General features: G+C 38.9%; 1 pseudogene; it reads right to left on the minus strand.

The window, feature by feature from the left end:
* Positions 1-5,029: 5,029 nt before the first annotated feature.
* LOC142455425 (large ribosomal subunit protein eL20 pseudogene) overlaps positions 5,030-16,593 on the minus strand; it is a 106,079-nt pseudogene continuing 94,515 nt past the window's right edge.

A 16,593-nucleotide genomic window follows, 5' to 3' on the forward strand; every position in this document is an offset into this window, starting at 1 on the left:
GGGTTTGGCGTCTGGAGACAAGGGCACAAGATGAAGTCTAGGGTGTAGGGGTGCAGGGATGTACATACCTGGCAAGCAAAGGTACACTTCAGAAGACAAACCACTAACAGAAGACGCACTGGAAAGCCTGTCAACTGTGAGAGGTCTACCCTTAGCTGAATAAAGGCCCAGCTCTAGCAGGCCTTTAGACTAGCTATGGGGCCTTGGTGGTGTAGTGGTTACTCACTGGGCTGCGATACACATGGTTGGCAGTTCAAAACCACCACTCCTGTAGAGTTCCAGTCTTGGAAACCCACAGGGGGATTTCAGTGAGTGAGAGAGGGACCTTTAGATTAGATTACTTTCCAAAAGTATATCCTTCAATAAGTTCACTCTGTTCTAACCTTTTCTTTGATTATGGTTTGAATGTTGTCTCTCGACTGAAATATGTCTGGAAAACAAAATAAAAACTAGAGAAGGGGAGTTTTTGAAACCTTGAGCTCTCTCTTGGTAACATCTCTCAAGACTATACATATTTTTTGAACAGTTTTATTGACAAATAATTGATATAACATATAATTAAATGGTTTAATCATATTAAAGAGTTGTAAAATCATCACCACATCCATTTTTGAATATTTTCTTTCCGGCACAAATTATCTCCCCATTTTCCCCCTACCTCTCCTGTAATAACCTTAAGAAACTATTAATCCTGTTATTATCTCTATAGATTTATCTATCCTGAATTTCATATACAGAACATTTTTTAAAAGCACCAAAAACCTGTAAACCCAAGAGCAACAATAATAAACAGAAAACGTCAATCAAAAGAAAGCAGAAAATGTTAAAAATGAGAACAACTTTAAAATGACTCAAAAGGAAGAGCAAAGGATAAGGTATTAAATTTGAGTTTAACTGCATCTGCATCAGTCCACTCTCCAATGCAGTGTGTCTGATGATAAGACTATGCAGATGCCTGGTCACTGTGGATTCACTGAAGCCCTAATCCAGGAGGGGACCCTGCAGGAAGCCTTGCATTCAAAAGTGGATTTTGGCCTTTTACTGCCATTCATAGCCTTCTCCAACTGGGTGCTCAGAATTTAAGCTCTAATTATGCTTCCTCTCTGGGTCATGAATTTTATTGTTTCCATTCCTGGGATCACACAGGCTGAAGTGCTTCTTCTATGTGAACTTAGCTGACACTCCATTTAGATAGCTGTTGGTTTTAAGCCAAGCCTTTAAGACCGCAGATGTTATTCTTTCTGAAAGCAGGGCACACTTTGCGGTGACACTCATGTCTTTGGTAATCTTTCCATGAGGGCCAGCAACGGGCAAAACTGCAACTTTTTACACGAACAGACAGCAACATCTTTCTCTCAAGGAGGAGATGAAGAGCTTGGACCCCAACTTTGCAGTTAGCAGCCCAACTCCTAGGCCCGTGTTACTTCTTTTTTTTAATATTTTATTAAGGGCTCATACAACTCTTATCACAATCCATACATATACATACATCAATTGTATAAAGCACATCCGTACATTCTTTGCCCTAATCATTTTTTTAAATCTTTTTATTGGGGCTCATAAGGCTCTTATCACAATCTGTGCATACATCAAATGAGCAAAGCACCCTTATACATTCGTTGCACTCGTCACTCTCATAATTCACCTTCCACTTGGGTTCCTGGAATCAGCTCGGTTTCCCTTTTTTTCCCCCCATCCCCCTCCCTCCCTGATCCCACCCCTGGTCCCTTGATAGTTTATAAATAATTATTATATCTTATCTTATACTCCCCGGCGTCTCCCCTCACCCACCTCCCCCTTGCCAATCTCCCAGAGAGGAGGTTACACATAGATCTCCGAGATTGGTTCTCCCTTTCTACATGCCCTTCCCTCCTGGTGTCGCCACTCCCACTGCTGGTGTTGAAGGGTTCCGTGTTACTTCTTTTAAAAAAAATCATTTAATTAGGGGCTCATACAACTCTTCTCACAATCCATACACACATCAATTGTGTTAAGCACATTTGTACATTAATTGCCCTCATCATTCTCAAAACATTTGCTCTCCACTTAAGCCCTTGGCCTCAGCTCATTTTTAGCTCCTCCGTCCCTGCTACCCCCTCCTTCATGAACCCTTAATAATTTATAAATGATTATTTAGTCATATCTTACACTGTCCAGTGTCTTCCTTCACCCACTTTTCTGCTGTCCATCCCCCAGGGATGAGGATATATGTAGATCCTTGTAAGCGGTTCCCCCTTTCCACCCTACCCTTCTTCCACCCTCACAGTATTGCCATTCTCACCACTGGTCCTGAAGGGAACATCCACCCTGGATTCCTTGTGTTTCCAGTTCCTATTTGTACCAGTGTACATTCTCTGGTCTAGCCAGATTTGTGAGGTTGAGTTGGGGTCATGATAATGGGTGGGGGGTGGGGGGGCAAGGAAGCACTTAGGAACTAGAGGAAAGTTGTATGTTTCATCGTTGCTACCCTGCACACTGACTGGCTTGTCTCCTTCCCCAACCTTCGAGGAGATGTCCAATTGTCTACCAATGGGCTTCAGGTCTCCACTCCGCATTCCCCCTAATTCACAATGATATAATTTTTGTTCTGACAGTGCCTGATACCAGGTCCCTTCGACACCTCGTGATCACACAAGCTGGTGTACTTCTTCCATGTGGGCTTTGTTGATTCTGAGCTAGATGGCTGCTTGTTTAACTTCAAGCCTTTAAAACCCCAGATGCTATATCTTTTGATAGCCAGGCACCATCAGCTTTCTTCACCACATTTGCTTATGTATCCGCTTTGTCTACAGCAATTGTGTTGGGAAGGTGAGCATCATGGAATGCCAGCTTAATAGAACAAAGTATTTTTGCATTGAGGGAGTACCTGAGTGGAGGCCCAATAACCTTCTGCTACCTTAATACTAAACCTGTACATACATGCACATAGATCTATTTCCCCATTCTCATATATATTTACATATGTACATGCCTTTATTTAGACCTCTATAAATGCCCTTTGCCTCCCAGATCTTTTCTCTATTTCCTTTTACTTTCTTCTTGTTCCACTATCATATTCAGCCTTCATTTGGGTTTCAGTAATTCCTCTTGGTTACATTACTCTTGGTCATGCCCTACCAGGCCTCCTATACCCTCCTCACCACCGATTTGGATCACTTGTTGTTCCTTAGTCCCTGGTTTGTTAACACCACTACCTTTCCCCCGACCTCCCACTCTCCCATGTCCCCCTGGACCTGTCGGTCCCATTGTTTTCTCCTCCAGATTGTTCATCCAGAATATCTTATTTAGACAGACCTGTAGAGATAATAACATGCACAAAAACAAGACATAGCAAAACCAAGCAACAAAATAAAACAAAACAACAACAAGCCAGTGACAAAAAAGAGAACAAATCACAACAACAAGGAAAAAAGTCTGAAGTTAGTTCAAGGACTGTTTGTTGGCCTTTAGGAGTGTTTTCTGATGGGGCACCAAGCCCTGACGCCAAAGTCTGTTTTTGGTATTCCCTGGGGACTTTGTTGCTCTGTTCCCTTGCCGTTCTGCTGCATGTCCTTAAGTGTTTTGCCTCTGCGTGGTGGGATCAGATTGAGCAGAATTCCCACACTGTATCTCCAGTGTTGTCCCCTGTAGGGCTATGGGCCAGTGAGGGATGTCATGTTAGTTGGGCCGGCCATATGGTCTTCTCTGTGGAATGGCTGCTCTGAGCGGGAATCTTGTCCTCAAGGCTTGGTGGGCCAGGATGTGCTCCACTCTCTCTTCCTTTCCCTTCTTTTGCTCCCATGTGCTCTGATCAGACATGACCCTCTCCCTGAGCTGCAGATTCAGTGCTGTCCTCTGAAATAAATTCTTCCGGGGATAGCGGCTCAGTGTTACTTCTATACACAGTGGTACTGTGTAAATATTTTCAAGGATTTCAGCACTTTTTTTATCAAAAAGAAAATGAAACACCCACACACCCGAGTAAGCAAAACTAAAGCTGCGTAGTTTTCCAATTTTACTGACAGTTAGACATCTTACAAATATGCTTCCATCTATTTACTTTAAACCAACCTGTGGGTCATGACCCCTTTGGGGGTCGAAAGACCCTTTCACAGGGGTTACCCAATTCATAACAGTAGCAAAATTGCAGTTATGAAATAGCAATGAAAGTAATCTTATGGTTGGGGGTCACCACAATATGAGGAGCTGTATTAAAGGGTCATGGTATTAGGATGGTTGAGAACCACTGCTTTAAACCAAAGACACGTTGAAATAACTGTGTAGGCAGCACATTAAGTATATGCTTCAAATATTAGTAATGATTGTATTATTATAAGTGGATGAGTTAGTCATTAAAGACGGCTATGAAATAGGATACACAACTTTTTTTTTCAAATCAAAATAAAAATATTCCCAAAATGTTTTGGGTTTTTTTTTTTTCATGATTGCAAAAATTAACACTTAACAGGTCAGTGAAAATGCACAGAACGGGCACAGAATTTTAGAATCAGAAAGCCTTGAATTCAAATGTAAGCAATGACTTCTGTTGGCTGGATTATATACTGTCAGGTATGTGGAATTTAACTCAATTCTCCCTTATAGCTATCCTCTATCCAAAGGAATGTAACACTTCTCTGTGGTGTACTGTCTCCACGATTGTTGCTATATTCAGCCCATTTTTTGCAGCCAGTGGGTAAATCCATTGTAGCAGGGTCTTCCTTTTATTTCTGACCATCTACTTCACCAAGCTTAATGTCCTTTTCCAGGGACTAGTGTCACCTGGTAACATATGTAGAGCATGTAATACAAGTCTTCTAATGACCAATTTACTTTAAGATACATGTTTCTTCCCACAGTCCATGATGTTTTCATATTCTTTGCCAGCACCATAATTCAAAGTCATTGACTCTTCTTCAATATTCCTAGTTTATTGTCCACTTTTCCTTTCTTTATCTATATATTTTATTTATTTATTCATTAATTCATTCATTTATTTATTTTGCCGGTCCCCGAGGCGTTTATTGGGCAGACTGGGGTGGGAGGTCTCAGCCTAGAAGAAGGTGTTGGGCCGCTTGGGGTTGAAGCGTGGCCTTGTGCTGGCGTCGCAGGACTTGGTGGGGCAATGGGAACTTGATCTTGGAGTCATGGAGCTGCTTGACCGCAGGCCGGCGGCACTTGCTAGCATCAATCTCGTCCACCTTCATGATCTGGATGGAATGGGCCCGGGCTGGGTGACGGCGCCTGGGGTGGTCAAGTCCCGGTACGCCCGGTACATGTTGTGGGTCTCGCTGCGGGAGTTGTATCGCTGCCAGATGCCAAAGTTCTTCACCCGCAGAGGGGACTTCTCGAACACCTGCCCGCAGTACACAATCTCCCCGGAAGACTTCTTCATCTTCTTCAGCTGTGACACAAAGTACCAGAAGCGGGACTTGGCGACGATGTAGTTGGGGGCGAAGATGCGCATGCGGTAGAGTGGCGGTGTCCGGCACTTGGGGGTGGGCAGGCAGTGGCCCACCACCTTGTACTCACGAAGCATGCCCGAGGCCTTCAGGGCGGACCTTCCGCGCTCGTCCCGACCTGCAAAAGGCCATTGTCCACTTTTTGAAGGTGTATTAGGTGATTGGAAATATCATGGCTTGGATCAATCACATCTTATCCTCAAAGTGACACATTTGCTCTTTAACACTTTCAAGAGGACTTGTACTGCAGATTTCCAAATACAACATGTTGTTTGGTTTCTTGACTCCTTCTTTCATGAGCATTGACTGTGGATCCAAGTAAGATGAAATTCCTAAGACTTTTATCTTTTCCCTACTTATCATAAATTTATCACGATAGTGTCTATTACCGGTATGGTTCAATGTGAGAATTTTAGTTTTCTTTACATTGATTTATAAGCTATATTAAATCCTGTGGTGTTTGATTCCAACACTGAATACTCCAAGTCCTCCTCACTTTAAGCAATTAAGGTTGTATATGCATATCGGAGGTTAATAAGCCTTCCTGAAACCCTAATACTTTGTCTTTCTCCATACAATCCAGCTTCTTGGATTATTTGCTCAGCATGCATATTGAATGAGTATAATGAAAGAATTCAGCCATGAAATCTTTCCTGATTTTCAACAATGTTGTATTTTTATGTTCTTTTCAAACAGTATCTTCTTGCTCTGTGTACATGTTATATTTTAGCAAAACAAAATGGTCTATAATTCCCTTTCTTTGTATGGTTATACATAGTTTTCTATGATGTCTCTATTTGAGTATCTTTGCAAACACACCCAAACATCTTTCTGGTATTTTCTGCTTTCACGCACACTTTTCTCACACACCGTACATAAGGGCAAGTCTGGCAGGTACTAAGTCTGTGGGTCAGATATTAAGCTAGAGGCTCCTGCTGACTCAAGTAGCTCTGGGAGCTACTGAACCAAAGACAGACAGAATGACTCCAGGCTCTTGGCTATAAAAGTGAATGAATCCAAGGTCAGCAAGTCAGATGGGAGGCCATTGATGGCACCCAGGATTAGTGGTCAGTATGGCAGGCCATTGGATCAAGAACAGAAAACTGAAGATCAGTGAGTCAGATGCAGGATTCAGACCCAACAAAAAATAAAGCAAGCTTTTCTACAGAGTCCTTATATTGAAAGTAGATCTCACCCCTAAGGAAAGTGCTTTTTAATTGAATCAAGATCGTGACCTGAGAAAGAGTATTATATAAGTAATCTTATCTCATCAAGGAGGCTTAAAACTAATTGGTGTTGATTGCATTACATTAGGTCAAGTCATGAGGATTACTGGTGTTAACTCCCAAACCACTGAGAATCCTGGTCCACCCAACATGATACAAAACCTTAACTAGCACAACAGGTATATAATTTATTGGCATCAATGTCAATATCCTTAATCAACAAGGTTTTCCTATCACAATTCTCTTATAATACCTATTCGAAGACAGAAAATTTTCACTAATGAAGCACAAATCTGGGTCTTTTAGTGTTCATAAGTTAGTTTGTCTTCCTTTTGTTGCTTGATATTATAAAGCAGGGGGAAAACTTTGTACAGAAGAGAGCTTGGCCAATGAGGCAATAGAAATCACATGTCAAGTAGGATAATTTTGTTTTTAATTTTACTGAGTTTATCACTGTTTATGTTAAGTTTATAAGATTTCAATCGACTAAGTGCTTATTCTTTATTTGAGAACAGCAGATTCGAAATGAAAGTGACCTTGGTTGAGCAACTGTACTTCTCGGGATGCGGTGGCTTGGGGAAGTTACAGCACTCCTTGGCATTCGGAGGTATTTCTGCATCTACTTCTTAGAATCTTGTCTTGTCATGAAGTCATTTATAATCACCTGGACTACTCTAGTTATTTCTTCTTTGCACCATCCTCCATTCTTTTGCCATATTTTGACACTGATAACCAAGATAGTAATACTATTAATAAAAATTTTCATTGAATGCAAAGCATTTTCAAATGGTTTGTTCTTGATCTTAAGGAGCTTACAGAACCATCAGCTCTCCCTCCTTCACACAGCATCTAGAAGAACATTTTAAGAGTATGTATTTAATTAACAGATGAAGCCTCGTGGGCTGGTTGGGACAATTAGTCGAATCAGTTAAACTACTGATACCTTATTCTTTCTGAGAAGTTGATTTATCAAATTGCTGTAGCGTTAAATCTTGTGAGACACAGGTAGAAAATGCTGATTTGGTCAATTGGATAGAAATAGGAACACTATCTTTTAGTTAATGAAAACAACTGAAAAACACTGTAAAATCTGACCTGAACATAAATACATTGAACATGACTAAGCCCATTTACTATACACAGATCAAGGTTAGTCTGTTATGTGCACAGCAACTTCAACTTTCTGTGGCTTGTGCCCAAACCGTAGAACTCAAAGCACTAATCTCTCAGAGCACACTCACTCAATTTCCCACAGGGCAAATGTAAAATGCCACTCTAGAACAAGTAACAAACAGTACCAGAATTAGCCCTCCCCTAGTGGCTCAGGAAAACTGTGTTCTTGAGCCCAAACTTCATTCTTCATCTTTATGCCACAATATGAAGGAATTAGAAAATTTCAAAGTTCCATCAAGGCTGGGGTCCTACATTCTTCTCCCACTGACATTTCCTCTGACTGGTCAGAGGGACGAGGAGTTGCTGGGAATTTGATTGCTTTCTACTCCTGTAAAAGTTACAGCTTTGGAGACTCATACTGGCAGTTATGCACGTCTTACAGGTCCCTAGGAGTGGACATTGACTGGACGACAGTGAGCTGGGCATTTGGTTGGGGCGGGGAGAAAATTGGAGATCGGTGGTGCCAGTCGCTCCAGGTTGCTGTCATGAGTGGAGTTAAGTCAGTTAGCTACTCTTCCCGCATGAAACAGTTAAGCAAGGGGCTGCTAACCAGCAGGTTGGCTTTTCAAACCCACCTAGAAGCAGCTACAGAACAGTCTAATCATTCTAAAACATTCACCATGAGTTGGAATCAACTTGATGGCAACCGATTGGTTGCTTTCCTCTTCCATAATGTAGCATCTAGTTTTGCACACTTTCTTTCCCTTCCATCTCTAGTCATAGGCTAACCTGTGTTCTGTCATGAAATGACTGACAATTTAAGCAGCCATTTGTCACAGTCAATCTTATCCAGGGCCACTTTGTAGCTTTTGGAGGTACATATCCATTTATTTACAATTACAAGGACTGTTGGGAGAGGTAGACATATAAACAACCAAGTAATGGATATAATATGATGGATCCTACAGTGGCATTATAAAACTGGTACACTGAACATATATGAGGAAGACTAAGGCTGCTATGTTATTAGGGGAGACTTGACAAGGCATTTAAATTTGAGTGGTACTAAAGATGAGAAACTTGTAAAATCTGTTGGATACAGTAAACATAAGAAGGGGAAAGACAGCTAGAAAACTATATACTTTGGTACAGGTCTAGTATTCATTAAATAATTTTGAATTTTAAAAATACAATGTCAGTATGTAATAAAAAGTTCACTTGCTTTTAGGCATAATGGAAATTAGGACCTGGTTGATTTGTTGTCAAAATTGGCACAATATCTTGCTGAGCAAACATACTGATCCCCTTTAGAAGCTATCCCTGATCATAAACTTTACCTGGCTTTTTCCAAATCAGAGGGTTAATAACTTACTGTCTCTAATGGATACCTGAACTTCTATCACACATTTGTTGGAACGATAGCAATGGAAGGGAAAATAGTGTTGCAAGAAGATAAAAAGCAAAACTCATTGACATCAAGCTGATTCTGACTCATAGTGACCCCACAGGCCAGTGTAAAACTGTGCCTGTGTGTTTTGGAAACTGTAACTTTATGGAAGTAGAAAGTCGAATTTTTCTCTTGAGGAAAGACTCACAATTTTGAAATGCTGGATTAGCAGCAGTCGTCACTGGATCACCAGGGGGCCCATCACCAATTGTTCTAATTGATCTACAGAACACATTTGTAGCTAGTTAGAGTGGACTGTATTTGGAATTATCTAAGGTATTGTATTCTGTGTTCACAGTGTCAGAGGACTATGGCACTGATTTTGCTGCTAGCCACAGGTCAGCGACTTGAACTGACCAGCCACTCTGGAAGAGAAAGAGGAAGCTATTTGTTCTCATAACTTTTTAGTCTCAGAAACTCCAACGGGCAGTTCTCCTCTGTCTTGTGAATCACTATGTGATTCTGATCACTGTGTCTGATCACTATGAATCAGAATTGACTCAACGGTGGTACATTTGGCATTTGGAAGTTTTCCCATTTTCAGTATCTTCTTGAGTGGTGGAGGCAGCGAAACAGGAGTTGCTTAGTTGCTGCTTCAGTTTTGCCTTTGGCTTACTGCAAAGTTTTAAGTTGAAAATATCTAAAGATCAATATGAAATGCTCAATCATTTTTATGTATTAAACATAATGCTTTCATAATAAAAGATGATCTAAAAATCAATATGAAATGCTCAATCATTTTTATGTATTAAACATCATGCTTTCATAATAAAAGGTGATCTAACTTATAGTCAACTAACAACTGAATAGGTGCTAAGATCAATGCTAGGGTTTTAAATGATTTATCTGAGTTCTCCTTTGTAAAATTGAAATCTCAACTCCTGTAGTGTTGTTTTAAGCATTGACCATAAGTTCCCCAATTTAACATAGCAAAGATATGGAAGAAATTATACAAAAGCCAATGGCCTTTGAATTATATAGATCTCTCTAATTGTGAGTTCTCAAACTTTATTAAGTTTGGGTTTAATTCTTTTACATAAGTACTTAGACTTCTCTCCTTGACTTCCTTCACATTTCTAGGAAATTGTGCTTTACAGTGAACTGACATCTTCTTGAAACTAGTGTCCATGTGCAATAATATATGCACCCAGAGCAAAACTGAATCTTTTAAAAAGGAATATGATTCCTGTCTTATTGGAAATGTTAGCCAATTTAGAAATTATTCCTGCTACCTAGTGCTGTCATTGCATATTTGCAAATGTAGAGGCAATGTAACTTTATTTTTAGAGCAGTGATAGTCCTGAGGTGTGAAGGATAATAAAGAGACTGCTGTATATTGGACTATTTGTGCCAAGTTTCTGGCAGTTACTAAGCAAGGTAAAGGGTGTGGTTGACGATTTTAGCAAGAACTTATGCAACACGGCCCCAATGATCTTAACACACACCAGGTGTCCTACCTAATTCCAAATGACAGAATGAATCCGTCAGCATTCTTTCCTAATGAAATTTGTATGTCTTATGTAACTCAACATTCTATAAATACCTTTAAGTCAGAGTAATTTGTTAGATCCAAAGTTATCTAACGCTTCAATGTGTTATTACTCCACAATTTGGCCTCAGAATTGTAGAATCATCATCTTACAGTCTAATGATTCTTTCTTCTATGATGTTCTTTACAGGTTATTGTAATTCCTAAATCTTAAATAAGTTATTGTTTTTGTTAACTCACTTTGATGATGTGGGAAAGGTACTATTCAAAGTAAAATTTATTTTGGGAGTTTGTGTGAAAGTGGAAAACTTAGAGGAAACAATAAGAAGGAAGTGAGAATTATGTGTGTGTACATATAAGAGGACTTTAAAAAATGTTATTGTAAATAGATGTAATTATCTTTAACATTTGAAAAGAAATTAAAGGATTCATCAAACACATAAAATATCAAATATTCCTAAATTACTAATATATTTTATTTTAAAAATATTATGTTCCTTTAATTTATTATAAATTGTATATATTAAGAAGACAAATATAAAATGACTTACTAGAAACCATTAATGAATGTTATTACTAATCTGCTATAAATGTACAAAAAACCCTCCATATCGCCAAGGTTGTTTTGGAGCTTAGGTTAAAACCATTGTAGATCTCTTTCTGTTCTGCCTCCAATTTTAGATACTCAATTTGTGTTCTTTCTTCCATACATAAAAGATAAATCTGATAGCCGTTCACAATCTGATTTCTTTAGCACACTTTGCTAACGTGATCCCTCTATTAGGGTATGTACAAAGCAGGGCCAGAGCACAAGAACTAGTTGTTCTTAGATTTAGGCTTATGATTAAGTGAAAGTCCAAAAATCTATTAGTATATCAAAGGTGTGGGCATAATGATCAGTTTCTGGAGAAATAATACAGATCATCTCAATGGGACAGTCCGTCGTTGTAATAACAATACTGGTGTAGTGTTTACTCACTGGGCTATAATCCAGAGTGGGCAGTTAGAAATCACCAGCAACTCCGAGGGAGAAAACTGGGCTTTTGACTCCCATAAACAGACGCAGTCCCAGCAACCCACAGGGGGCTCAGCATGGACTCAATGGGATGAGTGAGAATAAATCATATCATTAATTTAGTCCATGGTATAGAATTTAAAATGCTATTGAGGAAAGAATTATATATAGGGAAGATTTTTAGACTGCACTACATGGAATGTTCAGGTACAGAGATTACAAACTTGAGTGAGTGAACATCGTTTAAGAAAACAATGACGTTAGACCCAAGGAAAAAGTTCAATACCACTCATTCACTAAGACAAAAGTAGGTCTACAAAAATAAGACATGTCACTAGAAGCAAAGAAAGTGTGAAAATAGCAACATTCAATTTGATCTCTTTAACCTTTTTAAGATACTGAAATTAATTAGTACTCTCATTGGAAAAATTCAATGTCAGGGATTAGTAAAAAGAAAATAATTTTCTCCTCACCAGCATTCCAATTTTCTCTTTTCTCCTCTCAAAGCAGGTAATATATGCTCAGAATTTGGTTTATATTCTTTCCCCCAGACTTAGATTACCAATACTTAAAACAGGATATTTTTCTATCATACCATCATCAAATTAATCACAGTATGCTTTCTTTCATTTTAAAATGTGTTGGAAGGGATTTGCTCTCCCTACCCCTCCAAAAGAAAAGTTAAGTATTTAACAAAATATAAAGAGAGAGTTCAAAGATAAAATTAGGACACAAATGGAACCCTAACCCTAACCCTAAGCCTAAGCTTAAGCCTAAGCCTAAGCCTAACCCTAACCCGAAAAAAAAAAATTAGGACACAAATGAATGGCATGGTGAAATCTTATAAAATGATTTGATATGAGAAATCAATCTATCTCTGAGTTAGCACCCAAGGACAATACAATGTGAGCAAGTCTTCAGAAAAGACGTACGTTATTCGATAGATGGCAGGCACTTCACTTGTATTGGGAAAGGAACTGGAAGAGAAAGTGGGATACAATTTATTTGAAACATATTCTAAATGTTCTCAAATATTAAGGGCTCCAAAGTTTGTAAACAAAATCTACTATATTTTAATTCCATTTTTAGAAACTCCCTCATATGAATTGAATGAACTTGTCATAAGCTACAAAAATATGCCATAACTCTCCTGTTCATACAGCAATAATTTCTGTGTTAGCGTGGACCTAAAAGCTAGGCCACTGGTATTTCAATAACCAGCAGTGTCTCTCATGTCAATAGGTTCCAGCCAATCTTTAAGGCTAAGATAAATTGGGAAAACTTACCTGGCAATCTACTTTTGAAAAGCTGGCCTGTGAATAGCTTAAGACTAACAGTAGGAATGTGTCTGATGTAGTGTCAACGATGAACTCCTCAGGAGGATAGAGACTCCAAACATGACTGGAGAAGAGCTGCCTCCTCAAAGTAGAGTTGACCTTAAGGACATGGTTGAAGCAAAGTGTGTAGAGCCCGCACTTGCTGACAGGGTGGCTCAAAATGAGAATAAGCTTCTGAAGCCATCCACAGATTATAAGAACATGAAATATAAAATGTAAGAGTCTACAAACATTGGAAGTTATAAAAATGAAATGGATTACATAAATAATAATAAACCTAGGGAAGGATGTTGGTCTTTTTAGGTGCCGTCCAATTGTCCAGTCATTTCTAATTCAGTTACACATGTCTGATCCTCACAATTTTTATATTTGAGCCTATTGCTACAGTCACTAGGTCAATACATCTTGCTGAGCATCTTCATCTTTTTTTTTTTCTGATTTGCCACTTTACTAAGAATGCTGTGTTATATCCAGGGCCTGTTCTCCCGTTAACAGGTCAAAATTATGCTAGACAGAGAGTGTCATTTTCACATCCAAGGAGCATTGTGACTACTATACTTGTTCCAATATAGATTTGTTCATTATTCCAGTAATCAATAGGACTTTGAATATTGCATATCAACACAATTCAAATGCATCAATTCTTCCATCTTCCTTGTCCCCAGCATATGTAAACTGAAATAGACTGGTATTTGTCATTGGGAATCAGACAATCATATTGTTTACTATGCCAAGAATGACAAATTGAGGCTATATAGCTTTAAATTCATTGTTGAAAAGAATATTTCAAGATCTATATTGAAGTATAATGTTGTGATGGGATAGTATCCATATGCCACAAGGTCAAACTAATTAGAAGTTTCATGGGAGAAAGGTAAGACTTTCTGTTCTTGTAAAGATTTATAGTCCCAGAAACCAACAAGGGCAGTTCTACTTTATTTTATAAGATTATAATGATTTGGAATGTACTTAAAGGCAAAGTATTTTTTGGTTATTTTTGTCTTTGAAAGGAAGAGCAGTTCTTTAAATTATTCAAACTTATGCACCAAACAATAAAGCAAATGAAGTAACTGAAAATTTTTATCAACAGGTAACGTGTTGAAACTTCATTTCATATATACTTTGAACATATTACTATGAGAGATCAGTTCCTGGAGAAGAATATCATACTTAGTACAGGGCCAGTAAAAAAGCGGAAGGCATTCAAGGAGATAGACTGACACAGTTGTTGAAACAATGAGTTCAAATGATTTTGAGGATGGCGTAGAAATGGGCAGTGTATCCATCTGTTGTGCATAGGGTCACTATAGTTAGGTGGCATCAAGTTGGTTCCTACATATTGTGACCCTATGCACAACAGAACCAGACACTACCCAGTTCTGCACCAGCCTCATAATTGCTCCTATGCTGGAGCACATTGATGCAGCTACTGTGTCAATCCATCTCATTAATGGTCTTCCTCTCTTGTTGCTCCTCTACTTTACCAAGCATGATGTCCTTCTCCAGGAACTGGACTCTCCTAATAACATGTCCAAAGTACATGAGATTAAGTCTCACCATCCTTGTCTCTAAAAAGCACTCCAGGCATACATTTCCCAAGACAGATTTGTTTGTCCTTTTAGCTGTCCATGGTACTTTCAATATTATTCTCAAGTACCACCATTCAAATACATGAATTTTACCACAATTCAAATACATGCATTGGTCTTCAGTCTTCCTTATTCAATGACTAACTTTCACATGCATAGTAGGCAATTGATAATGTCATGGTTTGGGTCAGGTGCACCTTAGTCCTCAAAGTAACATTGTGCTTTTCAATATTCTAAAGGAGTTTTAGTCAGCAGATTTACTAATACAACTCATCTTTTGATCTCTTCACTGATCCTTCCAGGAGGGTGGATTGTGGATCCAAGCAAGATAAAATTATTTAATGCAATCTTTTCTAGTTATGAGGACTTTGGTCTTCTTTTCACTGAGTTGTAATCCATACTTAAGGCTGCAATCTTTGATCTTCATCAACAAAAGTCTCAAGTCTTCCTCACTTTCAGAAATAAAGTTGTGTCATCTGCTTATCACAGGTTGTTAATAAGCCTTCCTCCAATCCTGATGTCACATTCTTCTTCATACAATACAGCTTTTCTGATTATTTGGTCTGCATACATATTGAATAATTATTTTCCTGATTTTAATCCATACAATATATTCCCTTGTTCTGTTTGCACAACTGCCTCTTGATCCCTGTAGAAGAGTACATGAACACAATGACTGTTCTGGAATTCCCATTCTTCTCAAGTATATCCACAGTTATGATCCACACAGTCAAAAGCCTTCAAATAGTTAATAAAACACAAGTAAACATCTTTCAGAAGCATCAGCAATGATATCCCTTTTCCATGTCCTCTTCTGAATCCAGCCTGAACCTTTGGCAGCTTCCTGTCAATGTACTGCTGCAATCGTTGTTGGAGGATCTTCAAAATTTTACTTGCATGTGATATCAATGATATTGTTCTATAATTTGATCATTCTGTTGGGTCACCTTTCTTCAGAATGAGAACAAATATGGATCTTTTCCAGTCAGTTGGCCAAGTAGCTGTCTTCCAAATGTTCTGGCACAGACGACTAAGTGCTTCCAGTGCTTCATGAGCCTGTTCAAACATTTCAGTTGGTTTTTCTAACAATTCCTGAAGCCTTGTTTTTGGTTAATGCTTTCAGTGCAGCTTCAACTTCATATTTTTGGTTTTGTTTTTAATAAATTACTTTATTTGGGTCTCTTACAGCTCTTTTAACAATCCATACAGCAGTTGTATCAAGCACATTTGTGCATATGTTGCCATTATTTTCAAAACATTTTCTTTCTACTTGACCATTGGTATAGGCTCCTCTCTTTTCTCTTCCTCCCTCCCCCCTTCCCACCCTCATGATCCCTTAATAAATTATTATTATTTTCATATCTTACACCATCCGCTGTCTCCCTTCACCCATGTTTCTGTTGTTTGCATCCATGGTGTGTGTGTGTGTGTGTGATTATTCATTGATCATTGTGATCAGGTCTCCCTTTCTCCCCCTTCTTTCCCCACCTACCCTCTACCCTCATGGTATAGCTCCTACATTAATGTTCCTGAGGGTTTTAGTTGTCCTGGATTCCGTGTGTTGAGAGCTCTTATCTGTATCAGTGCACATGCTCTGGTCTAGCGAGATTTTTAAGGTAGAACTGGGGATAAGACAGTGGCAGGGCGGGTGTGGGTGGGTAGGGCGGGAATTAAAGAAGTAGAGGGATGTTGTGTGTCTCATTGGTGCTATACTGCACCCTGGCTGGCTCATCCCTTCCTTGTGACTCTTCTGTGAGGGCATGTCCAATTGTCTACAGGTTGGCTTTGTTGCTTTCCTGCTAGATGGCCACTTATTTAACTTCAAAGCCTTTAAGGCCTCAGATGCTGTATCTTTTTTGAAAATCATTTTATTTGGGGTTCTTACAATTCTTGGTACAAACCATACATCAATTGTATCTGACATATTTGTACATATAGT

The sequence above is a fragment of the Tenrec ecaudatus genome, chromosome 8, assembly GCF_050624435.1.
Source record: "Tenrec ecaudatus isolate mTenEca1 chromosome 8, mTenEca1.hap1, whole genome shotgun sequence".
NCBI classification, from domain to species: Eukaryota; Metazoa; Chordata; class Mammalia; order Afrosoricida; family Tenrecidae; genus Tenrec; species Tenrec ecaudatus.